Raw genomic sequence first — 25822 nt, 5'->3', positions numbered from 1 at the left:
AGAGAGAGAGAGAGAGAGAGAGAGAGAGAGAGAGAGAGAGAGAGAGAGAGAGAGATATGCAAAGCTCCAGAAACCTGGTATGTGAGAGACTCCCAGGACTCAATGTGGGTGACCTTAGCTGAAATGCCGAACAGTGGGGAAATGGAACCTGAAGAGACCATCTCCAGTAGAAGAGACAGGACCCCCAATAGAAAGATGGAGACACCAACCTACCTTCAGAATTTTTGACCCAGAATTTTGACCCAGAAATTCAAGGACAAATGGAGCAGACTGAAGGAATGGCTAACTACTGATTGATCCAACTTAGGATCCATCCTATTGGCGGTCACCAAACCCTGATACTATTACTGATGCTATTCTGTGCTTGTAGACTAGATTCTAGCATGGCTGTCCTCTGAGAGGTTCTACCAGCAGCTGACCAAGATAGATGCAGATAATTACCACCAATCATTGGTCTGAGATCAGGGGCCCCTATAGATGAGTTAGGAGAAGGACTGAAGGAACTGAAGGGGATGGCAACCCCATAGGAAGACCAACAGTGTCAACTAACTGGAGCCCTAAGAGGTCTCAGAGTCTAGGCCACCATCCAAAGACCATATCTGGGCTGGTCTGAGGCCCCTGGCACATGGGTAGCAGAGGACTGCCTTATCTGGTGTCAGTGGGAGAAGATGTGCCTAATCCTGAAGAGACTTGATGCCTCAGGGTAAGGGGGTGGGGAGAAGCACCCTCTCAGACACCAAGGGGAGGGAAAGGGGGTGAAGAACTCTGGGAGTGGGGCTTGGAGGGGAGGCAACATTTGGGATATAAATAAATAAAATAATTAATTAAAACATATCTAAAAAGAAGTATTTGTAATCAAAATAACTATATCCATTTTTGTCAACAAAAATGTTACATTCATTATTTTGATTAGTTGAAACTTTACTATTTCTACAGATTAAATGACAATTGCTGGTTTTGAGTATTTAGATCGCACAGATTATTCGCCTGCTAGAGCCTTTGTGGTAACTCACTGACAGATACTAACAGACTGCACTTCCATTGATTTTGTGTGTGGGGTCATCATCACTAACTGGCCTACTCCTTGCTCACCCCAGTACAGGTGGCAACACAAAGGACACTGCAACAACACGAATGGTCATTTCATTAGATGAGAATAGATGAGAACTCTAAGACTGGACAGACAAACAGAAACACTAGACATACTTCTAGACAGGAAAGAGTTTACAAAGCTCCCCCTCACCAGGTAACAAATTAGAACTGGCTGTCCTGCCTGATCCAAACCATGGCTAGAGCTCCAGGACAGGAAGCATCACAGCAACAACACAAACCCTGAGAAGCCTCCAAGTGCAATGAAGGCTCCCAACATAAAAGCCATGGGTGCGTGAAAAAGAAGGGATTCATCCTGGGAAGAAGACAGGAGGAGGCTGATGTGAGCCCTTTGAGCAAGTGTCTCTCCCTTCTGTAGCCAGAAAACAATCTACTCTTGTCATCTGTCTTAATGACAAATATTGATAAGCACATAATACATCTGTGAACAAATTACAAAGACAATTTGCTTTAGGGTACATTACCAAAGTTATTTTCACAAAAAATCTGATAACTTTCCCCCTCAGATTGCTCTATAGAAGTGCCTACTCCACTTGTGGTGTAGTGTCTACTCCACTTGTGGTGTGGCCCACAGCTGCATGTGCTCTGTTCACGCCGCAGCTTCTTGGTGTGCTGCATTGAATCCTGTTACATTCTATTAGCTGACTAGGTATGTGATGTTGAATTAGAGAACGGTGTATTTAATTGCTGGCAATATGGATACACACAGTAGTTTAAGTTTAATGGTGTTTTTCAAATGGAAAATTGGTCCTGAAAATGTATCAACTAATTGTAGAAAAAATGAAATGGTAAGAGAGACAGACATTAAGGATAAGGGTGTCCCTTATGTCTCAGCATGTGTTGATAACTAGACTGATTTGAGCCCCAAGATCAATAGAAAACAGTTGCTTTTGTGTTGCCTAAAATTTCATCTATGTGACTGATATAAGAGAACTGATTACTGAAAATTTCATAGCCAGGGGATGGGTAGGTGGCTCAAAGATTAAAAGCACTGGTGGAGAACCCAGTTTTACGTCTCAGCACCCACATGGCAGTTCACAACTTTCTGTACCTCAGTAGCAGGGGATCTGGCACCATCTTCTGGCTTCTACAGACACATATGAGGGGCACACCCATACACTCAGGAAAATACAAATAATTAAAAAAATTTCACAGGTTACTAAAGGCTGTGCCTATTATAGAAATATCGCAAGAACAACTGTTTTCAAATTGACTTTCAATCAATAGTTAAAAACATACCAACAGTTTCTTTAGAAAGCTAGTGATTATCAAAACCACTTGGAACCTCACAAGCTCTGGCAACAGAAAGGCAAGGTTCAAACACTCTAGAGATGATTATGAACTGCCAGGATCACTGTCAAACTAGCCACAAATAACATTTATAAATATACTTCATTAAAATATAATGTAACTTAGTTGAAGACATGCTGTTAACTAGTTGGATTATTCTCCAAGGTGAAAATGATTTTCATCCCCCCTGGTATACAGGCATACCAGCAACATCCTGATATGTGAAGCTAGATTCGTAATCTGTGCAATCTTTTAACGAAAGCTCATGAGCAAGCATAAAAAGCCGAAATCTTGCAATGACATTCCTTAGAATTGTAATTTACTATTTTAATATATATATATATATATATATATATATATATATATATATATATCTTATGTGAAATCAATCATGATAGGAGACTTCAAGAGAAAAGGTTTCCTAAAGAATTTTGAGAAGAAAATATAAACTACGCACATACCATGAGAGATAAGAAATACTGTGCAAGTTCTAATGGGGAAGCAGTAACTTGTCCTGAGCAGCCTCGGATGCACACTAAGAGATAAAGACATGCTGTCTGGAGCTAGGGTTGACACAGGGCCTGTCATATATGGAAAGGCTGAAGGGTATGAAAGAAACAGGACACCAAACTGAAGAGGAATGAATAAACACTGAAAAAAATAGTGTGCATATTAAAGAATCTAGAACTCTATAGTATGATTTAATATACTCAAGAGAGACAGGAAGGCCCACAGAGTTGAGTAGAATAGATGGGGATAATTTTTGAAGCAGAATTATAAGGGCTAAATGGATGCTGAAGGAAAAAAAAACCACAAAGAGGGGTACCAACTTCAGATAATTTCACAAGTTAGATATTCCCAGAGTCTCTTAAAGCATAAAGCAACTAAATCTTACATGAGGCTTTTTAGCTGTTTCTTTGTTCACAGAAATAATTAAAACATGCAAAGGGTGGGGGAGGGCACACAAACAAACCATGTGTAGACTGATGCTGTAAGCAGGGAAAGAGACAAGGGACACAGGAAGTAAAGACACAGTGGACAGCACAGCACATCAGCGGTGTCTCCAGAGCAAGCACCAGGTGTGGAGCACACAGCTGCCCTGGAGTGCACCAGACAACCTGGAACTGCTAAGGTGGTTAGGAGCAAGTGTGGAGTTGTTATTCTCAAATTCCAAATACCAATTCCTCTTCGAAGAAAAGCCTGGGAAGCTATTCAACGAAAACTTTTTAAACTCATGGTTCTTAAACAATTAAATATACATTAAAAAAGAACCAAGCTACAGTCATCACATCTTTCATAAAAATTAGATATAAATGGACCGTGGACATAAAGGTAAAACACAAACCCTCAGAACAGAAGAGCTAGTGTGCAGATCAATGAACACTGCTTTGCACCACAAAGCCCTAACACACACACACACACACACATGCACATGCACTCGGACACGTACCAAAGGGAAAAAATAGGAGGAAGTGTATCAGGTCTTGATAACTTGTTATTAGATACATCAGCATAACCCATGAAATAAAAATGATACAAGGAACAATCTTTTTAAAATTTAAATGGCTACATTGGGAAAGATGTGTTAAAAGCTTGACAAGATAATCCACAGTGCAAAGCAGAGGACATAGCAAATGGAATGGAACTACTGGGAGAAAGGTCACATCCCACAGCCTCGGGGAACGCTCATCCCGATCATGCTTAGATGTGTTTATGAGGCTAAAGTATTGGCATCACAAAAACTGGTAGCATCAGAGTGCTGTCCTCTACTACACTGCAACTGAATTAGCTGCTGACCAGTGGCCAACTTATGGGAGCAAAAGGAAGATACTTCCCCATACAGGTTGGAATTAAAAGCACTCACTTTAACTAAGGGTTCAAGATAAAATTAAAAGGGAATGTAAAGCAGCTAGAACTGATCTGTGGAGGACACTGGTCCGTTTTACACTGGTGCTATTTTAGATAGGAATGAAAGGGGTGGGTTCAGCAGGTCAGGGGTGAGTGGAAAGTATTTTACTATATCTATTTTTGTAGCTTACACATTCTGATTGATGTCACTTATTTCCTAACCCAAATGAATCCATAACATTTAAGTAAGATGTTTATAAATGACTGATAATTATAAAGTTCCCTATTAAATCTTAGAGGATGAAACTCAAACCAGGAAAATGAGTCTTGATGTGCTATTTATCTGAAATGCTAATTATTAATGATATAGCAAAACAGATTAATGAGTTAATTAAGGAGAACAAGTTTTGGTAATATTAACAAAGGAAATGAAAGGAAGGCATGAGCAGGCAATGGTAGAGTAAAAATAAAGCCCCATCGCTTACAAGAGAACACACTCATAAAGGATGACAAACAAGGACACGATGTAGATTCATCTGAGTTGGAAGATTATAAAATACTATGCCAATAATTGGAGAATTGAGATGAAATGTAAACATTTTTTGCAACATACAAAATATCACAATTAGAAACTGAAAGCTAAGCAAATTTAACTAAATTAAAAAATAAAATAGCACTTACAAATCTTTCCACAAAGAAAATATTGAGTTCATATATTTCATAGGTTGAGTTTTAAAATTTTTGAAGGATCATATCACTCTACTCACAAAACAGAGAAAAACAAAACTATTCACAAATTAATTTAAATGTCAGTACAATATTAATAAAAGATTGTAGGGGCAGGAGGAGAAATAAAATTACCAAGCCAACTCACTTATGAATACAGGGATAAAATTATCTTAAAATAAATTACAGGAAATCTAGCTTACTACTCTATAAAAATAAAACATATAATCACCGAGTCTAGAGAATGCAAACACAGTTTGACACAACATTTTAGACCTGTCAGCTGGGTAGTAGCACATTCCTTTAATCCCAGGACTCAGGAGACAGGTGAGGGGAAGCTCTGTGAGTTTGAGGCCAGCCTGGTCTATAAGGCAAGTACAAGACAGCCAGGGACACTCAGAGAGACCTTATCTTGAAAAACAAAAACAAACAAATATACAAGTTTGAATTGTCAGTAACATAAAATTTAAATGAAAAGAAAAATGCTTGCACTATAAAAACACATCAAAACTGACAAAAACCAAGCTAAACCAAACCACAAAACAAAACAAAACAAACAAACAAAAAAAACACCTCCAAAATAACAACAAAAAACAAAGAAAGCACCCAGAAGATATGAATCACCCTGCAAGCTTTCAGAGACTCATCATTCAGGAACTCAATTTATGAAACCTGCTAACCTCAACTTAAAAGCCTGACCATTAGTGCACCCATAAATGCACAGGTCACTATTTGTCCATAATATTCTTAGCAAACTGAATTCAATAATGTAACATGATTAAACCTGGATGGAGGCTGAACAGATGGCTCGGTTGGTAAAGTGCTTACTGGGTAAGCACACACCCTGAGTTCTGATCCTAAGAGCCCACATAAAAAGGGCCGCACAGTAGTGTGCATCTGTACTCTGAGTTCCGGGAAAGCAGGGCTTCCTGGAGGTAGCTGGCCAGCCTGTCCTGCTGAACTGGTGAGCTCTTAGTCTTAAAAAACAATTGGAGAGACATTGAGAAAAACATTTGATTTGAAAATTTTAATGTGTACATGCAGAGGCACCCACATCTATGAACACACACACACATACACACACACACACACACACACACACACACACACACGGTTGAAATCTCAAGAGTACCCTGAAGTATAATTTACTCTATTAATTCAATTCATTAACGAAAACAACATGAACCATTTCTGAATACATAGAAAAGCATCAAATACAACTCACTGACTTTCCATGGTTATGTTATTTCAAGAAAAAATACTTTTAAAAGTTCAGTAACAGAAATTCTTAGCTAAGTAGGCATTGGAAAGAATGTTCTCTCAACCAGCTAATAGGTATTTATTCAAATTACCAAATTTCATTCAATGATTCTATGTGTGTGAAGCTTTGAAACAGTCTTTAAAATCAAGAAGGAGCATTCTGCAGAGATGGCTCAGTGGTAAAGAGCACAAATTAGGGTATGGAGAGAAATATGCTCAAAGAGTTATACAGTTCATGGAAATGGCCTTAGTAACCCAGTATAATAAAAAATTAAATTCAATAAAAATCCTTAGAAGTAAGTATATGGAAAGACTTATAGACCCTGAAAGTATAAGTCCCCATGAAAGCCACTGAGGAAGAGCTGAATACCTGTGGGCTAAGACCACAGTGAGGCAAGCCCACCAGTCCACTCCTGATGATCTACAGCACCAACATGAGACCAGCTAAACATAGAAAAGCCTTTGAGATGGTTGACAAGACACTTGTGAGCAGGAAGCCAGAAGATCACGACTTTGAGGCCAGCCTGAGCTATTGAAGAAGATACTGTCTCAAAAAGGCAGGGACCCCGGGTGTGGTGGCACATAACTATAATCTCAACATTTAGGCAGCTGAGGTCCAAGGAGAGTCTGTTCAATTTGCTTTCAAGCTGCTGTCCAAGCCTTCTTTCAAAACCTGGAACTAGAGCAGTGGCTAGAATGCCTGCCAATGCCTGCAGCTCTAACACCTGCACCCCAAACAAGAAAACCAAGACACAGCTAAGGGTCTAATCCTACCTACTGCACCTGCAGCCTTAGCAGGGCTATAGCAATGAGAGTAGGAATGACTGACTGACGGGGCAGAGCCCAGAGTCTACAATCTGCTGACACTGGGCAGAACTAACAGAGCAGTCGAGTGGGAGAGCTCTGGAAAGCTGCTCCAGGAATGTGCTGAGGAAAAGGTTCTCCCCGCAGAAAAAAACCCAGATCCTATCTCATAAGGGACAAAAGTCAGTTCTCTCAAATCTTTACTAACCACACATCTGGCAGAGGATTAATATCTAAACTACAGAAAGAACTCAGAAAACTAAATAATGAAAATTGAATAAATGAAATCAATAAATGGATGAATGAAGAGGGCAGCCAGTTTCCAAAAGATGAAGCAAAATTAGCCTATAAGAGATGGAAATGTTCAGTCTCATCAGACATCAGAGAAATGAAATGCAAACCACACCGAGAGTCCACGCCACAAATGTGTGCTGGTAAGCATGTGGGCAGAAGGGAATTCGTACAGACGTGCAGGCAGGCATGTAGATCGGCCCAGCACTGTGGAAGTCAGCAGGAGGTTCTCAGAACACTAAAGTAGTACCTACCTCACATCTCAGCTCTACCTTTTGGGTCTTATCCAAAGTAGTCCAAGCCAACACCCTGCAGAGTATTTGCATATCAACATTTATTGCAGAATTACTTATAAGAGCAAAGCTGCAAAATCTACTTAGGCACTGGCAAACAGCAAAACAGATAAATACAAAGTAGTGTATCTACACAATGATATTTTACTCAGACAAAGAATGAAGTCACGTCAGTGGTAAGAAAATGGATGCAACCAGAGACCATCATGTTAAGTGAATTAGGTCAGTTTCAGACAGCATTAGATCCTGGATTTTACATAAATTCGGAAAACTGTGTGTGCTTATAGAACATGAAAGTAGAATCAGACTGTCCATGGGAACTGAGAGCCATAGTCTCTCTCTCTCTGAGCCCCAGTTTTGCTTTCCACAGTTTCATGGTCAAGCAAGGTCTAACAATATGAACTAGGTCAACTTAGCAATTAAAAAATCAATTCTGTTATGAAGGTAGGCAATTGGTTTGTAACACACATTGCTGATGAGGAGTGCAGCCCAGCCAGAGAATATGGAGGATTAAAGAGAGACAGGAAAATGGTGCAAAGGCAACTTAAGGAGATTAACTCTAGAATAGTGTGATGGAGACGAGGTCACAGAAGGACACATCTTAGTTCGATATAAGTCTAGATCTTTCCAAACTTTTGATATTTAGGTAATCCAAAACTCTCTGGTGTGCTAAGCCAGTCACTGGTTTGTGCACTTGTCCCTCCAATCGTAGTGAATCACTGAATCCCATTGTAAGGAGCTGGACCGTCTTCATGCATGGCCTGAAGAACCATCTCTGAGGTCCGGGGTTGGACCAGAGCAGACCATGCTCCTGCTTTCCTCCTCACTGGGAATTTGTCTCAGTGAAGAGGCAGAGGGCCTCACACCATTAGCTTTGCTCACTTGATATTCTTTGACTGCTTAGGAGTACTACATGGTTAAAATCTGCTAGTAGTACAATGTGACAGCAGATAGCAGCAGGGGGTCAGGTATCATCGTAAATGCTTCTTCCAGCCTTCTGAGCGCACACACCTATGTTTCTTACATAAATGGCGGAGTACGGATCATCAGAGTACAGGGATGAAATCTTACAGATGAACTACGATTTGGAAAAGTGGTCAGTTTTACTGTAACGACCTTGTGTTTACAGAGCCTTTGGGGGTTTTATTTCGATATTGTCTCCTTTCATGTGTTTGGCCCTTTCACTTTACCTCAAACAGAGAAGACTAGAGCAGTGGTTCTGTATGGGTCACGTATGAACCACACAGTTAGCTGACGCCAAGCAGTAAGAACACTACAGCATGGAGGGCAAGCTGCTTTGTGTGCACCTAATGCAGGTTTACTTTTTGTTTGAACAGAAAGAGTTCATAAATAACTAAAGATGAGTATAAACATAAACATCACTGTAAAGAATGCATGTATAGGTGCAGGGGCTTTGGGTTCATTTTTGATGAGCAGACATTTAACCTATAAGTCCTTTAGAAACAAAAATGCTTACCATTGTTATTAATTTTTAATTGTTATGGATATTCATAACATTCCCCACTTCCCTTTATTTTACTTTAGACCCTGAACAGTAAGAATTCATTATATAAAGGCATACCTTGATTATTATATATTTCCCATCTTAATATATGTTTCAGTTTGTATTATTTACAAGTGAAAATGTTGGGACATGGCCTTTATCACTGCATCAGGCAGTGAGGAGGACGGACAAGGATGACATGCCACTGCTACTTAGACAACCTCATGAACAAAACCCCTATAACCAGGGTTAGAAACACAGATATGCACTATGTCTATGCACCACACTTGTTATTAGCTTATGCTATTTATCACTATCACTAGCATAATACTAAAACTAAAATATAGATAATACATACTATTTATATTATATAGTTGCTTAACATTATTCTTTATATAAAGATTATGAATAAGCTAAAACGTTATACTCTTATTCATCTAGAACATCCCTCCATTAAATAAAATACAAAACATATGTTTCATAATTCTATTAACCATACCAGAGTGGTGTTTTGAAAGTAGAGATTCAGACCTCAAAGGACAGCCACATATACATTTCAAAAAGGAGCTATACTAAATGTTTGAAAAATATAGCCACAAAAGAATATTTTGGATAGATTTATCATGTCAACTTGTATCACAAAGAATACATTTATATCATATATTGAACTATATATTATATAGTTATTATTTAAAACTCAATTTTAAGTGATCTTTCAAAATAAAAAGCATGTTTTGCTACATTGTCATAACCTACCACATTAAAATATAATTTTTCAAACTAATGTTTTTAATTCTTTGAAATTGTTACAATGCCTTTTGATCATATTACTCTCTTCCTAAATTTCTACTAGATATTTCCCTTCCTTAATAGCCACCAAACTCCATATTTTGTCTGCCTGTCTGTCATTTAAAAAAAAAAACCTGAGTATAGTCTGGGTTGATCAACTACTCCTGGGTCTGGGTCTTGCCCAGGCAGGCCTGTGTCAATACCAATTGTTGCTCCCTTGAAGAGACTCTGCCTTTCCCAATAGCTATCAAATGCCAATAGCTTTTCGGCTAATGGTAGGATGTCATGATTAAATTCTCCTCTTCTAGGTGGGACTGTGTCTGGTTTCAGCTTGTGCATGCCATGTGCTGTCACAGTCTTTGGGTGGTCATAAGTTCAGCTGCTCTGTTGTGTCTGTACAACACCGTTTCCTTGAAGTCATTGAACAGCTCTGGCTCTTCTAATCTCTCTGCCCCACTTCGAGAGGAGAAATTTAACACAGATCCCAAGTGACCTGAGTACTCTACAGTCACTTGTTCTCTGCACCTTGGACTATTGTGGCCATTTTAGTTAGCTGCTGTCTACTTTAAGAAGTTTCTGTTATGAGGGCTGTGTGAGACTCATCTATGGCTATAGTAGTGAGTCCTTCTGTTGCTATATCTATTTGGTAGAATAATAAATAGTAATATGTTCCCCTGGAGCCCATAACCCATGTAGCCACAGGTTCTCGGCCTCAGTGAAAATGTCAGCTGTATATATTTTAGGAAGCTCTTAGAGTGGCAGGCGTCTATATGGCTTTAAAAAAGAGTCTAGTGTTAGTAATCCCTCTCACATATTCCTCCCTCTATCCCGTTTTCCCATTCCCAACCCCACTTAATCTTTTCTGTTGTTGTGGCCCTTTCCCCTTTGAAAGTACTATTTTCCATTTCCTCTTCCTTTAAAGTGTCCCTCTTTTCCATAACTCCTTATTAGTTAGTTAACCTCTGTGTGTAATCTAAATGAAACACAGATATCCAAAGCTTAAAAGCTAACATCCATATATAAGAAAATAGGAAATGTTTTCTTTCTGGGTCTGGGATACTCCACTCAGAATGACTGTTCCAGTTCCACCCACTTACCTGAAAATTTCATAACTGCATTTTTCTTAACGGGCACATAATATTGTACTATATAAAAGCAATACATTTTCATTCTGCATTCATCAGATGATAGACAACTAGGCTACTTTCATTTCATGGCTATTGTGAATACAATAACAAGAATATGGACAAACAAGTATCTCCGTAATAATGGAGAGTCCTTTGGATATATGTCCAAGAATGTTATAGCTGGATCTCGTGGTAGAGCTCTTTTCAGCCTGTGAGGACACCCACACACATTTCTACAGTGGCAGGACTAGTCTGCACTCCCACAGAAGGGAAGGTTCCCCTTGCCTCCCCTGTCCTTGCATCCTCATCACTATGTGCTGTGAATTGTGTGTTTGTTGTTTGTTTTTATCTTGGCCATTCTGACCTGGGTAAGATGAAGTCTCAAAGTAGTTTTGATTTGCATTTCCCTGATGGCTAGGATATGAAACCTTCTGGAAAGTGTTTCTTAGCCATTTATATTTCATGTTTCATGTGGAGCTCCATGATTCAGTTTTAATTGGGTTATTTGTTTTCTTGATATTTAGTCTTTTTAGTTTTTTATATATTCTAGAAAATAACCCTCTATCAGAGGTATCATTAACTGGTAAGGATTTTCCTCCTCTCAAGGCCACCTCTTTATGTGAATGATGCTGAGTTTTTGCTGTGCAGAAGATTTTTAGACTCATGTGGTAACATTATCATTTGGTCTCAATGTCTGCGCTATCTGGAACCTGTTCAGAAAGTGATTTCCCGTGCCTATAAGTTCAAGCACATTCTCCACTATCTATTTCTACTGAATCGGGCTCTAGATATCAAGTCTCATGTTGAGGGCCTTGATCAATTTGGAGTTGAGTTTTGTGCAGAGTGAGCTACACGATCTAGCTTCATTTTTCTGTGGTTATCCAGTTTGACTAGAATCATGTGTTGAAGATCCTGTCTTTTCTCCAGTGTACATCATTTCCAAAACCAAGGCGGAAGTAGGTGTGTAGACATATGTTCAGGTTTTAAACTCAATTCCATTAACTTAACTGTTTTAATACCAGTGGTGTCAGGCAGACAGGAAGTAAACTGAAGATGAGAGAGTGACAACTCTGTTCAGATTGACATTGCTAACCGGGATCAAGACTCCAGGAAGTCTGGTCCCAGACAGTTTATTCCCAACAATTTTAAACACAGTATAACTTTTTTTGCCTTTTTTATTAGATATTTTCTTTATTTACATTTCAAATGCTATCCCGAAAGTTCCCTATACCCTCCCCCCTCCCTGCTCCCCATACCCACCCACTTCCACTTCTTGGCCCAAACACAGTATAATTTGTGGAAATAAAATTTCTTGGTGTAATACAAATCCTGGTACATGAGGAAGTATAATTACATCAAAACTTGACTCAGCATATATGTAATTTTTTTCCAAGAAGATGGGCTATTAGGGGCCTAAGGAAGGGTATGGCCTGGTCTCCATCATACAGAGAGCATAGAGGTCATTTGTGATACTTAGCCACCTCTGGTACTGACTGTGGAGCCCCTGGCTGTAAGTGTTATTGCGATTGTTAGCCACCTCCAGTCCTGCTTGTAGGAGTTTGATATCCCCTGGCCCAACAGATAATGCCGATCACTGGGCCATTAACCACCCCCAATTCCCAGCTTTCTCAACAGAAGAACAGGTTTTACATCTTCCTCATTGGAAAGAAAAATCCTTTAGGCTTAACCATCCTAGTCTTCCTGGAAATCTGTGGGTGCAAGGACCTTTGCATTATTCTCCAAACTGTTGGATTTCATCAAAGGCACATTCTGCATCTAATAAGATGATCATGTAGCTTTAGTATTTTTTGAAATTAATTATTTCAAACTAAGTCCAAAAATTATTTATAGCTGAGGTATTAAAAAAATACCTTTATTTGAGTTTCTGGATGAAAGTCATGTTTCTAGACTATTGTTTTTCAGGAAATGTATAAAACATTAGAAGTTTGTTCTGGGTGCCACAGGAAATAGACACAGTGGTTACACTAAAGAATGCAAGTGTGGGCAAGATACCAGGTGTTCAGATTCCTAGCATGTGTTCTAGTTTTAACTAATAGCAATAAAATCTTCTGGCCTTATAATGCCTGCCTGCGCGTCTATCAAGTGGAGAATGTTTCTAAGCTTGTAAAGGAGCAGGGTGTTTAGAAATGGAGTCAGCAGCTTTACCTTTAAAATGATTTTAAAGTAGCTGAAATTCAGCATGCATGCTAGAGGAATTTAAAGTACCTTGGAGTTTTTTAGATTTCTCACTTTATTATTTCTAGCGTTACAAATTAAGAAGAAAACCATTATCGCACTTTGTGTTTCCGTTAAATATCAGTGCACTCTAAACTTGCAAAGATGGGAAGAAATTTAAATTTCCCCTAAATCCACTTTTAAAAAGCAAAGTCCTGGAAAAATTTGTGTGCATGAGATTATAGTGCTGTTCTGTTGTTCATGATGATGTTAAATTACATGATTAATGAAAAGACAGATCTTACCACAGAGGAAAGGGTAAATTTTTAATAGGCTACAATTTTAGAACAATTAACAGGCAGCGTTGGAACAAACTCCCCAATGCTAATGCCACGAAATGCTGTTTTTACTTGCAAAGGAAAAGGTATTCTATAGAGAGTTGTTTTTTGTCTGTCTGTTTTTATTTTGTTTGTTTGTTTGTTTGTTTGTTTGTTTTTGTTTTTTTCCGAGACAGGGTTTTTCTGTATAGCCTTGGCTGTCCTGGAACTCACTCTGTAGACCAGGCTGGCCTCAAACTCAGTAATTCACCTTCCTCAACCTCCCAAGTGCTGGGATTAAAGGTATGCGCCACCACGCCTGGCTCTGTCTCTTTTAATGAAATGAAAAAGGGCAATACAAAGAAAGGTCCTCATTAATCTATATGTCTTCTTTTAGAGGAAGATCAACCTTCATTAGTAATAGAATATGCATCATCACATGACCAGCAAGCACAGCTGTATTTGTTTTCTGTAATGACAATACTAAAGCTCTATAACTGTTGTTTAAACTTCTTGTCATATTTAAAAGAACATTCAAATTACATAATGAAAAATAGATCTTGAGGAAAATGAGTTTAAAACCATAACAATGTGCTTTCCCCCTTCATTTCGTGTCTGTGTGTGTCTGTGTGTCTGTGTGTGTGTGTATGCATGTTCACATGTGTCTGAGCACATTTGTGCACATGCATATGGAAGTCCAATGTTGAGGTCTAGAATGTTCCCCGATTGTTCTTCCCCCTCACTCTTCTGAGCAGTGGTCAAAAGTCATGATCAAACCCAGAGCTTAGCAATCCCTTTGTCCAGGAATCCACTGTCAGAGCCCTTTCAGGCTGAAATTACATGTGTGACACAACTCCCAAGCCTACTTAGAAATCACAGAGGCTCTAGCGATCTACTCTGGTCATTCTGCTTGCATGGCTTTAACCTCTGAAATATCTCCACAGTTCAAAGAATGTTCCTTCAGGTAAAATCAAAGTTAAAGGAATATAAGAGTCATTGATTTTACAGGAGCACTTTAAGTCTACAAATAGATGATGTAAATAATAGAAGCCAAGATATAAATGCTCACTGTATATATTTATACTTAAATAGGCTTATATAAGTGGAAATATTATACTTGAAAATGATGACTCTAAAATGAATCTACCTGCAAAGGGCACTTTCAATAATCTCATTTTGAAAGAAAAAATGTATACATTAAAAACCCCACACAGCTGTACTATGCATAACTGGTGCACCATCATAATGAATGGAAGGCATTATGTTCAGAAGATGGGAGCTTACAGCATCTGAAAACACTTAACACTGTCTTCCTGACAGTTTTTCTAGAAGTATCAAGCAACCTATTTAGCCTTCAAAAAACAAATTCCAGGGGGTTTCTCCTCTACAACAAACTTCCTTCTATAAAGAATGCCATTCAGGTAACTGGGAACCAGATCTTCAGCACTCTGGCCACTTAAGCTACCACTCTGTCCCAGGAAAGCAATGTTCTACTGAACTGTGGATCCTACTACTTCAGTATCAGCCTCTTTCTGAACACTGTCTGCAGGCCGTCCCAGCATCCTGCATGGTACATTCATGGCATTTGAAAAACACTAGTTACCTACTGTCAACTACACAATGCACTCAAAAGTCTTGGGTGCTTAGCTAAGGAGAAGAAAATGTATTAAGTGTGCCAATCCCGCTGACTACAACGGTTAAATGGGCCTGCCAACCACCTCAGTCAGAAGCACAGCACTTCTCTCCCATCTCAGTGCCTCTCACAGTGTGCACTCTGTGCACTAATTGTGGGAAGATAGGCAGATGTATTCACAGAAGTTTTAAGTTGGTAACATGCAAAAATCAGAATTTTAATTTGAGAACTGTTCTTTTAAAGTGAACAGCAGGGAAAAATAGGTTAATCTTATCTAAAGGAATAATGTGAAAATAAATATATTACTTCAATGCTTGTCTTTGTAAGCGCCAGACAGAGATAGACTAGATAGTACAGAGACCTAATTTATATTCCCCTGTTTTCACTAGTATAAAATAATGTATTTTTTGGAAGATCTGTTCCTAGGAAGTTTGAAAAAGGCTTAACCTAATATCCAGTCTGAAGGAAATCCATTCTAGTGGAGCTATATATATAGCAGAGTCTACTCTAGTCAGCTGACCTCCCTTGAGCTCATTCTGCACCCTGTAAATGGTGAAGCATCCTGGCTACTCCTGCATCATTTACACATCCGCCCTGAGACTGTGGGCAGCACCTACACTTACTACAGTAGCTCCAACATTTATATGTGATTTTGTTACTTGCTGTATTTCCTTCTATATTCCTTAAATGCATTCACCCAATACAAAAAGAAATTATGTGGTCAAAGTCAATGTAAATAACTAGAAAACGGTAGTAACCAAATTCAACATAAGATCTGTCACTGGATACACATATGAAGTATACAAGTTTTAATTACTTAGGCTTTTTGACCTTAAAACTACTTCCCATTCTATTAGCTTTCCTGGTTTATTTTTAGCTTAGCTCTTATCTTAATATTTCCTGAGCATATAGTCAAGAGGTATAAGTACTTCTACATTACATATACAATGGCACATATACATTGTGATATCCATAACATAATCACACTTCAGAATGATGAGATAGTATAAAATAAAGATTTTAAGTGAATTTAGGGAAGGATTTCAGCAGCCAACTTAAGACTATCTCTTATGAGGTAGTACTAAAATATTGTCAACATTATACTCTTAGCTCTGATAAAATCAGACAGTTTTGTATATCTGTACATCTCGGACATTTAAATACTTAAGTGCAAAACATATTGTTTCTATCTATATGACATGTAAATTTAAGGAGCAAAGGCTACCTAGATCAGTATCATGGATACCAACCGATTTTGAGAAGAGATAGGTATGTTCAGAGTGATAAGGCCATAAATCATAAATCCAATATATTTTCAAAATCCACAGAATTTAGAGATTAACAACAGAAATTCTAATAGTGGGCTATGAGATTTTTAATACTGACATTTTCATTAACTATTAACAAACATAGGCTCTATTTTCAATGGGCAAGAGTAATCTATATAATTCAGTGTGAACTCATCTCAAATATTTTGCATTTACAAAGCTCTGTGTGTGATTACCCTCACTCTAACAAGTTTTTAATGCCGGTCAAAACTATTATTTATGGCACATGCTGTACTTACCCAGTGTGCAGAACAAAGTCGCCTGACCAAAAAAAAAAAAAAAATCTATGACATCATTTGTGATTTCTTTAACCAAATGACTCAGATTCCTTCCAACCTTTCTCTCTCCTTTACTCTCAAGTACAAGCTTGTTCTCTTCCATGCACTCATGATTAACCCCCTCAAAACCATGCTAAAAAGGCCTTGCCTTTAAACCATCTCACTGCTACCAACTGTGGTTACAGTCCTGCCTGACTCTACTACCCTCCATCTTTGATACTTACTTAATGATCTGGGGTCTAGATTCATGGCATTAAGAATGTTCTTAATAAAGACTACCACTCCCAATTAATTTTAGGATTAGATTCTTGACTATCTAGAAATATATCCTTTTTGTTTTTGTCTTAGCTAGTTGGACTCTTGAAGTTTTCCTGATTTCTGGATCTGAATTAAAATTTCCTAACTCATCTAATTTGATTTCTGACCCATCCACTCATTCTCTGAGGACTAATGATGAGCAGCCATGCCTAGGTCCTAAGGCTCCAGTCCTGCCACTCTTAAAGTACTGGCATTATTGGGTTTGTTCTCAGGCCACTTATTGAACCATTTATCCTCCAGCAAAACTAAGTAATAAATGAAAATAACTACCTCTATAGTATTGAAACAGAAATGTATGTTGCCATGGAAACAGAGCTCTATTTGTGACCTAAGTTTTATTCTATGCAGTTCCAAAGCCAAGTAGTAGCCAACAAGGAAGCAGAGACTTAACTAAGAATGTGATCAAAGAAATTATCAGATGGAAATAATTCTCCTAGATCTGCATGTTCACAATTGAATGTATGTAACAACGTAGCTGCTGTTAACTAAAATGATACCCATAATACAAACCACATTACCGGAATACTTTTCTTTCTAGCTGTTTTTAGAAAATCATCATTTAGTAGAGTATATATATATATATATATATATATATATATATTCTATATGCTTCAAAATTTCACAAGCAGTTTCACATATTTAGTTGAATTTCTTCTAACAAACCTGTAGGTTACTATTTCAAAAAACAAAACCATAAAAGAGGCTTTAAAATGTGAATTGTCAGGTGTGGTAGTGCACATCTTTATTCACAGCACTCAAGAGGAAGAGGCTGGAGGGTTTTTGAGTTCAAGGTCAGTCTAGTATATAGAGTGAGTTCTAGGACAGCCAGGGCTACACAGAGAAACCCTGTCTTGAATAAACAAAACAAAAAAATGAGTTATATGTTTTAGTTCACAAATGGCTGCATTTACAACCCTACTCTATCTGATAGAGTCACACTTCAGCTAGCTGTAGCATCTTGCATGGTAGCTTATTGAGATCCAGTACAAAGGTTCAGACTGGAGTGACTGGGAAACGTAAAAATTGTTTGCAGGAACTTATTGGCCACTATAGTTTTTGCTTTTGTTTTGTTTGTTTGCTTGTTTTAAATAGTTGCCAGCAAAATCAATAAAATTGATTAAACTAATATTCTAGCACTGAAGAAATCTTAAGGATATCTAAAATCATGACACTGTTTAGATAAAGCATATGCTAGAGACTTCCAGAAAGAATACTTTCCCACATATTGGCAAATCCTCTCTGAAACAACAGAGTTGTGTTGAATGTGATTTCACCTCTTTGCTAATATTTTATTGCATCACAAAATTGCATTTTAACAGGATGCTGGAGATTTATTATGAAAGTTTGGCTGACTCCATCTTGTATTGATTTACTGACAGGTCAGTTTTCCATGTGCTACTTATCCCTCTGGCATTCTCACTACTCCTTCCTCAACCCTGTTGATGAAGACAACTGGATCATGGCAACCTCTGAGTGTGTTCTCACTCGTGGTGTCTCTTCTATGCTGTAGACTCTTCATCACTTGGTATCATTACAAGCATCAACCACTGATAAAGCACCCATAACTGACACTGGAGAATACAAGGTTTGTCTTTGGACCTTAACTGTTCATCCTGATTATTACTAATTTTTTCATCTTCTTTATTCTAAAACATGTATTTTGGTACATCAACATCACAAAGAATTTATTCTCTGTTATTACAAAATAATAGTGAATGATGGTCCCCCAGGACGTTCCACAAGACACAAGATGCATTTCAAAACATGAGATACGAGCAAGAAGAATTATGATCTCCAAATTTCCCTTTAAACATTCCTGATGAATTATCCAGCTAGTAATGCCTAAATCTGTTTAGTTCTGAGGATCACCTGAGAGCAGGAGATGAAAACAGAAAAAGAAAAATTCAGTCATTGAATAATTAAAAATTTTCTTTGAGTTTTTTCACTCAAATATTTTTAATTTGACAGTATACAAAAGAAAACCAAAGTACAGAAATGAAGTGGACTTTATGAGTTCCCATCTCCTTTCCACTTTCCAGAAGCTGCTCTCTAAGTTGCTTGCTTTCTGTTGGTAACCAGCAAGATGCCTTCATAATCTTTAGGAATTACTAATTTATTCATTACTTGATAATTTTCTGCCACAAAAGACATTTAGTTTGTAAAGACCTGCTCTCTGTTCACCATCTTCAAAACACAATTGCATCACCATTTGAATCCCTTTATTGGCTATCATTGTAACATCAATAAAGGAAGTATTGTTTCTATCACTTAATTCTCACTTTGTACATAAGTGTATTAGTATATCATAACTTTAATCTAGCTTGTGTATGTGTGTGTGCATGTGCAGGTGTGTGCATGCGTTTGCATGTGTTTGTGTATGTGTGTATGCACATAAACCTGCACACATGGACGAAGTTGTCAGAGGACAACTTGTGGGATTCCTTTTTCTCCTTTCATCACGTGGGTTCTGGGAATCGAACTCAGGCTGTCAGCCTTGGTGCACTGCATCATCCTGTAAATGTACACATGTATTTCCATGATCTTCATAACTTTCTACTTTTGTCATTTGTACTTATATTAAGGTTGGCAACATATAGTGTTTATCATCATGAATGTATATTTTTATGATTACAAGAGGAAAATTCAAACATAGATATAATTATTATTTAAAATAGTACAGGATTATAGAACCCCAAAAGCATAGGCAACAAAAGCAAAAATGGACAAGTAGGATTGTACAAACTAAAAAGAAAGTGTCTGGAGGTAAAGAAACCAACTGGCAGAGGTAACAGAGGCACAAAATGGGATGAAATATGTAAATCTACTCGGTAAGGGAAATGAACTATAAATAATACAGGGGATTCAAACAACTCATTAAAACCCTCTCAAATAACTTAAGTACTGTACAAGAACTTGAATTAACATTTCTCAAAAGAATACATAAAAATGGCCAGTAGAGGCCAGCATCACTAATTTTCACATACATCAAAATTTAAATCATTATGATTGGTGGGGAGGCAGCTCAGTGCCTAAAGACACATGCGCCACAAACTGAAAACCTGAGGCTAATTCCCAGCTCTGCTGCTGGAAGGAGAGGATTGTTTGTGAGCGCTGTCTTCTGGTCTTCACACACCAGCTGTGCATGCACACTGTACAATGATTAAAACCATAAAATTAAAATGAGATGCCCAGAGAGACAGAGTTACCCTACGAACCAGAAATCCCACATCTGGGTCTCAGAGATGGCTGTATAACCATATTTGTTACCAGCTATTCATAACAGCAAAACATGAAAACAAGCCACAATGAACAGATAAGGACATCTATCTCTATATGTGTCTATATGACTCACATGACACTGAGTTTATGCCAACATTGATGAACCTAGAGGATACTCAAATCATGCTAAGTGAAATAAGCCAACTCATAAAGACAAAGTAGTCTATTATTTGTGTGAAATCAAAATAATCAGCCTAATAAAAGCAGAGGATAAAATGAGAGTTGTCTGAGGCTGGGGCTTGGGGAGGGATATAGGGAAATGTGGATTATAGGTTAGAGGTTTCCGTTTCAAACGATGATCAAGTTTTGGCAGCCTGATACACTTGATGTGTCTAACCACACTGTATTACGTATTTGAAGTTTACTAATCCAGCAGATTTCACATGTTCTTTCCACAACAGAAATGGGAAAATATTAAAATGGATGAGATGCTAGGGGCACCAAGTAGCTGATGGATTAAGAGAGCAGTGATCATTGCACAGTGAGAGAACAAGAGAAGCAAAGCCTTCAAGTTAGACACCTTACATGTATGCAATTATTTGTCAATTATAGCTCAAACCAAACAAACAAAAGATATAGTGAATATACACAGCAGTTTGAAAGTCTCTGTTGAGTAACTATTAATTTTGTAAACTTCTAACAAGAGATCTTTAGAAAAGAATTTTAGAACTATGAGGCAAAGTGAGCCAGAGAAACAAAACCTTGTGAAGACATTAGCTAACTGGGAAGAGCTTGCACAACTTTCTGGGGAGCAGGAAGTTGAAAGACCTGTCTTGAAAGCTGAAGAATCAGACTGTGACAGCTCCAGCTAACTGGTGGGAAGGGGCTTCGGTGGGTAGGCCTACATCTACCTACATATCCTCACAATAGGTTGGGCTCTAAAACTATAAAACTGGTGAAAACCAGTTAGAGGTGAGAATACTAATACACCTTCGAAGGAGCCATTCCAATTGGTACACTGTAGTTAACACAAAAACAAAAGAAAACCAGAAGGCTCTTCCCTAAAACAAAATTTAAAAACAATCCAAGGAAGCCATGGGTTCCGATGTAGATTTCACAATCTCAAAATAAGCCTTCCTCAATCTTGGACTCAAAAGGAAAGAATCTTTTATTTTTTTATTTTTATTTTTTATTAGATATTTTCTTTATTTACATTTCAAATGTTATCCCCTTTCCTAGTTCCCCTCCAAAAAGCCCCTATGCCCTCCCCCCTCTCCCTGTTCCCCAACCCACCTACTCCTGCTTCCTGCCCCTGGCATTCCCCTATACTGGAGCATAGAACCTTCACAGGACGAAGGGCCTCTCCTCCCACCGATGACCGACTATGCCACCCTCTGCTACATATGCAGCTAGAGCCATGAGTCCCACCATGTGTTTTCTTTGATTGGTGGTTTAGTCCCAGGAAGCTCTGGTGTTACTGGTTAGTTCATATTGTTGTTCCTCGTAAGGGGCTGCAAGCCCCTTCAGCTCTTTGGGTACCTTTTCTAGCTCAAAAGGAAAGAATCTTAACACAGCTATGTCAACTCAAGAATTCTGAGTTCCCACTCAGGAAGGGGCCGCTTAGGACAGAGGTTCTCAACCTATGAGTCTTAATGTCCTTGGGGAATGAACAACCTCTCATAGGTGTCAACTAAGAACAGATAATTATATTACGATTTCTAATAGTAGCAAAATTACATTTATGAAGTAGCAATAGAAATAATCTTATGGTTGGGGTCATCACAACATGAGGGACTGTATTAAAGCATCACAGGGGCTGGTGAAATGGCTCAGTGGGTAAGAGCACCCAACTGCTCTTCCAAAGGTCCAGAGTTCAAATCCCAGCAACCACATGGTAGTTCACAACCATCTGTAATGAGATCTGGCGCCCTCTTCTGGAGTGTCTGAAGACAGCTACAGTGTACTTACATATAATAAATAAATAAATCTTAAAAAAAAAAAAGCATCACAGAACTAGGGAAGTTGAGAGCCACGGCTTTAGAAGAAAGAGAAGCTCTTTTTTAAACAACAAATAAGCTGTTTGGTATCTCATTCGTGAAAAACTGAGTAACAACCTCCGCCTTTTGCTCCTCCCAAGCATGTCAATTTGATGTTATAATCCTCAGAACCTGTAATTGTGATACTTCCATAGTCTAATAAAAGGACATTAGGAAGTTAACTTAAAACCCCAAGAGGGATGCTGGCTCTGGTAGCACATACCAGGCTGGCAGGCAGAACCCTATGAGTCCTAGGCTAGCTTGGCGTATATAGTTAATTCTAGCCTAGCCAGAACTACACAGTGTGATCCCATTTCAAAGTAATCAAATAAATAACCAATCTGGAGCTGGGAAGTTTTCTTGGACTCTGCACAGGGGCTCGATGTCATCACGAGGCTCTGTAACAATGAGAGTGAAGTTGGGTCCACAACAGAAGCCGAAGGAATGGAATATGATGTGGAGCCGCTCAGGAGATTCTGGGTCAGTAGCAGCTAGAATTAGAAAGAAATATATTCTCCCCTGAAAGAAGCAGGAGTCAGCTCTACCAACAATTTGAGTCCTAAAAGATTAACTTCAGGCTTCTCATCTTCAGAATTGTAAAATAATGGGTTTCTAGTGTTCTGTGACACAGGGCTTGTTTTAAACTGTTACAACACCAACAGGAAATAAACACACCCTTTGCCTTTTGTAAAAATAAATCAAAAGCATCAATTGTAGACATATAAGAAAAGCTAACACAGATGTGAAAGATAAAGACAGATAATCTAACCTTGGGAAAAATGAATTCAAGTAATAGAACTTTAAAAATCATTTTAATTAATAAACTAGGAAAGATAACACAATTGATTACATCTATAAAATGAAAACACGTTTTTATAGAAAAAATATAAGGCTGGGGAGAGGGCTCAGCAGATACATGCTTTCTGGGGAAGTATGAAGGCTGGTGCTTGAGTCCCAGCACCACATGAAAGGCAGGGTTGTTACACTGCACCTTGTAAGTCCCTGCACAAGAAAGGGGTGATCACAAAAGATCCTTGGGACTTGCTGAGAGCAATCCAGCTTAGAGAGTGAGCTCCGGGTCAGGAGAGACACTATTTTAAAAAGTAAGCTGGAAAACAACCAAGGAAGACACTTGGCTTCTGGCATCTATTCCTGCTGCTTCTATACACAGGGAAGCATATCCTCACACATGCAAATGCATACACACAAATGTTCAATACACAAAAGTACACACAAGAAACATTGGAAAAGTGCAAACACTTCTTTTAAGGTTTCAAAATAGTATTCCTTCTGGATCCTAGCTTCAAAATTTTAGAGCTGTGTGCTTAATTTGGAGGGTCATCAGAAGTCAGAAAGCAAGAAAGGGGCCATGAAGAGGATGGTGGAGAGAAGAAAATTGAGAGGAACAGAACACATGATATGAAAGGGGGCACTTGGAAAGGGATAAAGGTTTCAATGGAGATGAAAGCTGGCTAGCTTTTATAATGTTGAAAGATGCCATGGAGAAGGATGGAGGAGAGGAGGTGTTGGTGAGCTGGCTAAATCAAACTAAGAATGCATGAAAAGTCTTATGGAGATCCACCACTTAGTAAGCTACTTTGTAACGATGTGTATGTATATACACACACACACACACACACACTAACTATACACATACATAGAGAGAGTTAAATACTATATAAATAACTACATAGTTATAGTTAAATACTATATATATATATATATACCTATATATACATATATATAGGTATATATATTTAAGTATATATTTAAATAGGGAGTCTGAATATATATACTTAAATACTTATATATGTACATATACTCCTTATTTAAATATATACACTTAAAATATATTTATAAATCATATATAAGGTATATATGCTACAAATATGATATGTTATATATAATATAGAAGATATATATTATATAAATATATATATATACATACATATATAAAGTTTATATATTTAAATTCTGGGCCAGGTGCTACATAGGTGAACAGTGGTCCTTAGATGGCATGGCTCATTACCTAAAAATCTCAGTACCAGTGTGAGATACTTCACAAATTATTGGTCAAGGAGTTTCCCAGAGCACTCAAAACAACATTACCATTGCTCTTGGTGGCCCACAATAACTGAATTAAATGACTGCCAATAGCATATTGTTGAAGACACAATATACTTTGGTTGAAGGACACAGAGAAAACAGGTTAGAATGAACCTGAACTCTCTCTTCCTAATGGCTGGCTTCCAAAGTACAAGAAAGCATACTGCAGGGTCCCAGGAGAGAAGTCAGAACAGACTTGTACCCTAAAAGCTACAATCCAGCCTGCTGAGCAGAGTGTTCACTGGTCCAACAGAGGATGACTTCGATGGAGTTAACCAACCACTTTTTGATATACTTGGAGCCTGTACCAACAGGAGGGAACCCATCCCTGATACTGTAATCCTGGTTAAGACGCCATTGTTGGGGTGATTGTTGATTCTAGAAGGAACAAAACTGCCTTCGTTTTAAATATCTTTATACCCATGAAGCAGTGTGGCACTCAGTCTTGGTCAGAGAGGTGTCTTTTGCTCAGGGCAGTGGTTAAGGCAGAGAACCACAAGTGGTAAAAATACTGAAAACTGGTGACTGTTGAGCGTTCAGCTCTAAATAGGCATTTCTGTCAACACCTACAATGCTTACAGAACATCATAGAAAAGGGGCAGAAAGTAAGAGCTAGAGGCTGGGGAGTGGTGCTGTGAAGTGCGTCTCCATGGTCACAGACTCACAGCAGCTATGGTTACCTGTATAAGACCTGTACATGATCAAGCCGGGAAACATTCCTTGATGGACTGGGGAGGGCTTGTGAGGCTGAACCCCTAGCTGAGGAGATACTACATTTGATGGGTGCTGGGGGAGAAGTCATTTTTCCTCTAATATTTTAAGGAAATCTCTCTGTTATAGGATAAACAGCATTTACATGCACATGCTAGTAGCAGTCACCAACTAAAGCCAAGGCAACCCACAAGAGCCACATCCCAGAGGAAAAATGGCAGTGAGTATCAACACAATATTAAAGCGTTACTTTAAAATTTCCTTATTAACAATGCTCATGATGTAAAGAAGCCAGATTTAAAATATAAATGAAAAGTTAGTACTTACTGATCCTTACCAAGAACTTCTGGGACCATGAGATAGATAGCTCAGGGACAAAGCACTTATTGCCAAGCCTGATGACCTAAATATAAGCCCCAGAACCCAAATGGTGGAGAGAATGAACTTCCACAAATTAACCACTGATCCATAAGCACACTGTTCATATAGTGGAAACAGGATAACAGAGGCCTGAACAAGGTGCTGGCCTACAGCCTTTAAAGGCTCCTATGCCAGTCTTCTACATTTACAAACAGCAGCTGGACTGGTTTTGTTCTTACTGTGGCTTAATTCACAGTGAGGAACACAGGTCTCAAATGCAGAGCCACGTGTTGAGCCTC

The 25822-nt window shown here is 38.4% G+C and overlaps 1 protein-coding gene and 1 long non-coding RNA gene across 2 annotated transcripts in view; one reads left to right on the top strand and one right to left on the bottom strand.

Annotated features, from left to right (window-relative positions):
* Nucleotides 1–25822, bottom strand: part of Cep112 (centrosomal protein 112) — a 370253-nt gene that overhangs the window by 192170 nt on the left and 152261 nt on the right. The gene's annotated exons all lie outside the window — the stretch shown is intronic.
* Nucleotides 17442–25372, top strand: LOC110305921. Its single transcript, XR_002379205.2, has 3 exons — nucleotides 17442–17550; nucleotides 18471–18676; nucleotides 25293–25372. It is a non-coding gene; the product is annotated as an uncharacterized LOC110305921 (long non-coding RNA).

This window comes from Mus caroli, chromosome 11, assembly GCF_900094665.2.
Source record: "Mus caroli chromosome 11, CAROLI_EIJ_v1.1, whole genome shotgun sequence".
Classification (NCBI taxonomy): domain Eukaryota; kingdom Metazoa; phylum Chordata; class Mammalia; order Rodentia; family Muridae; genus Mus; species Mus caroli.
Note: the sequence above shows the minus strand (reverse complement) of the source record. Positions and strands in the feature narration are given on the sequence as shown.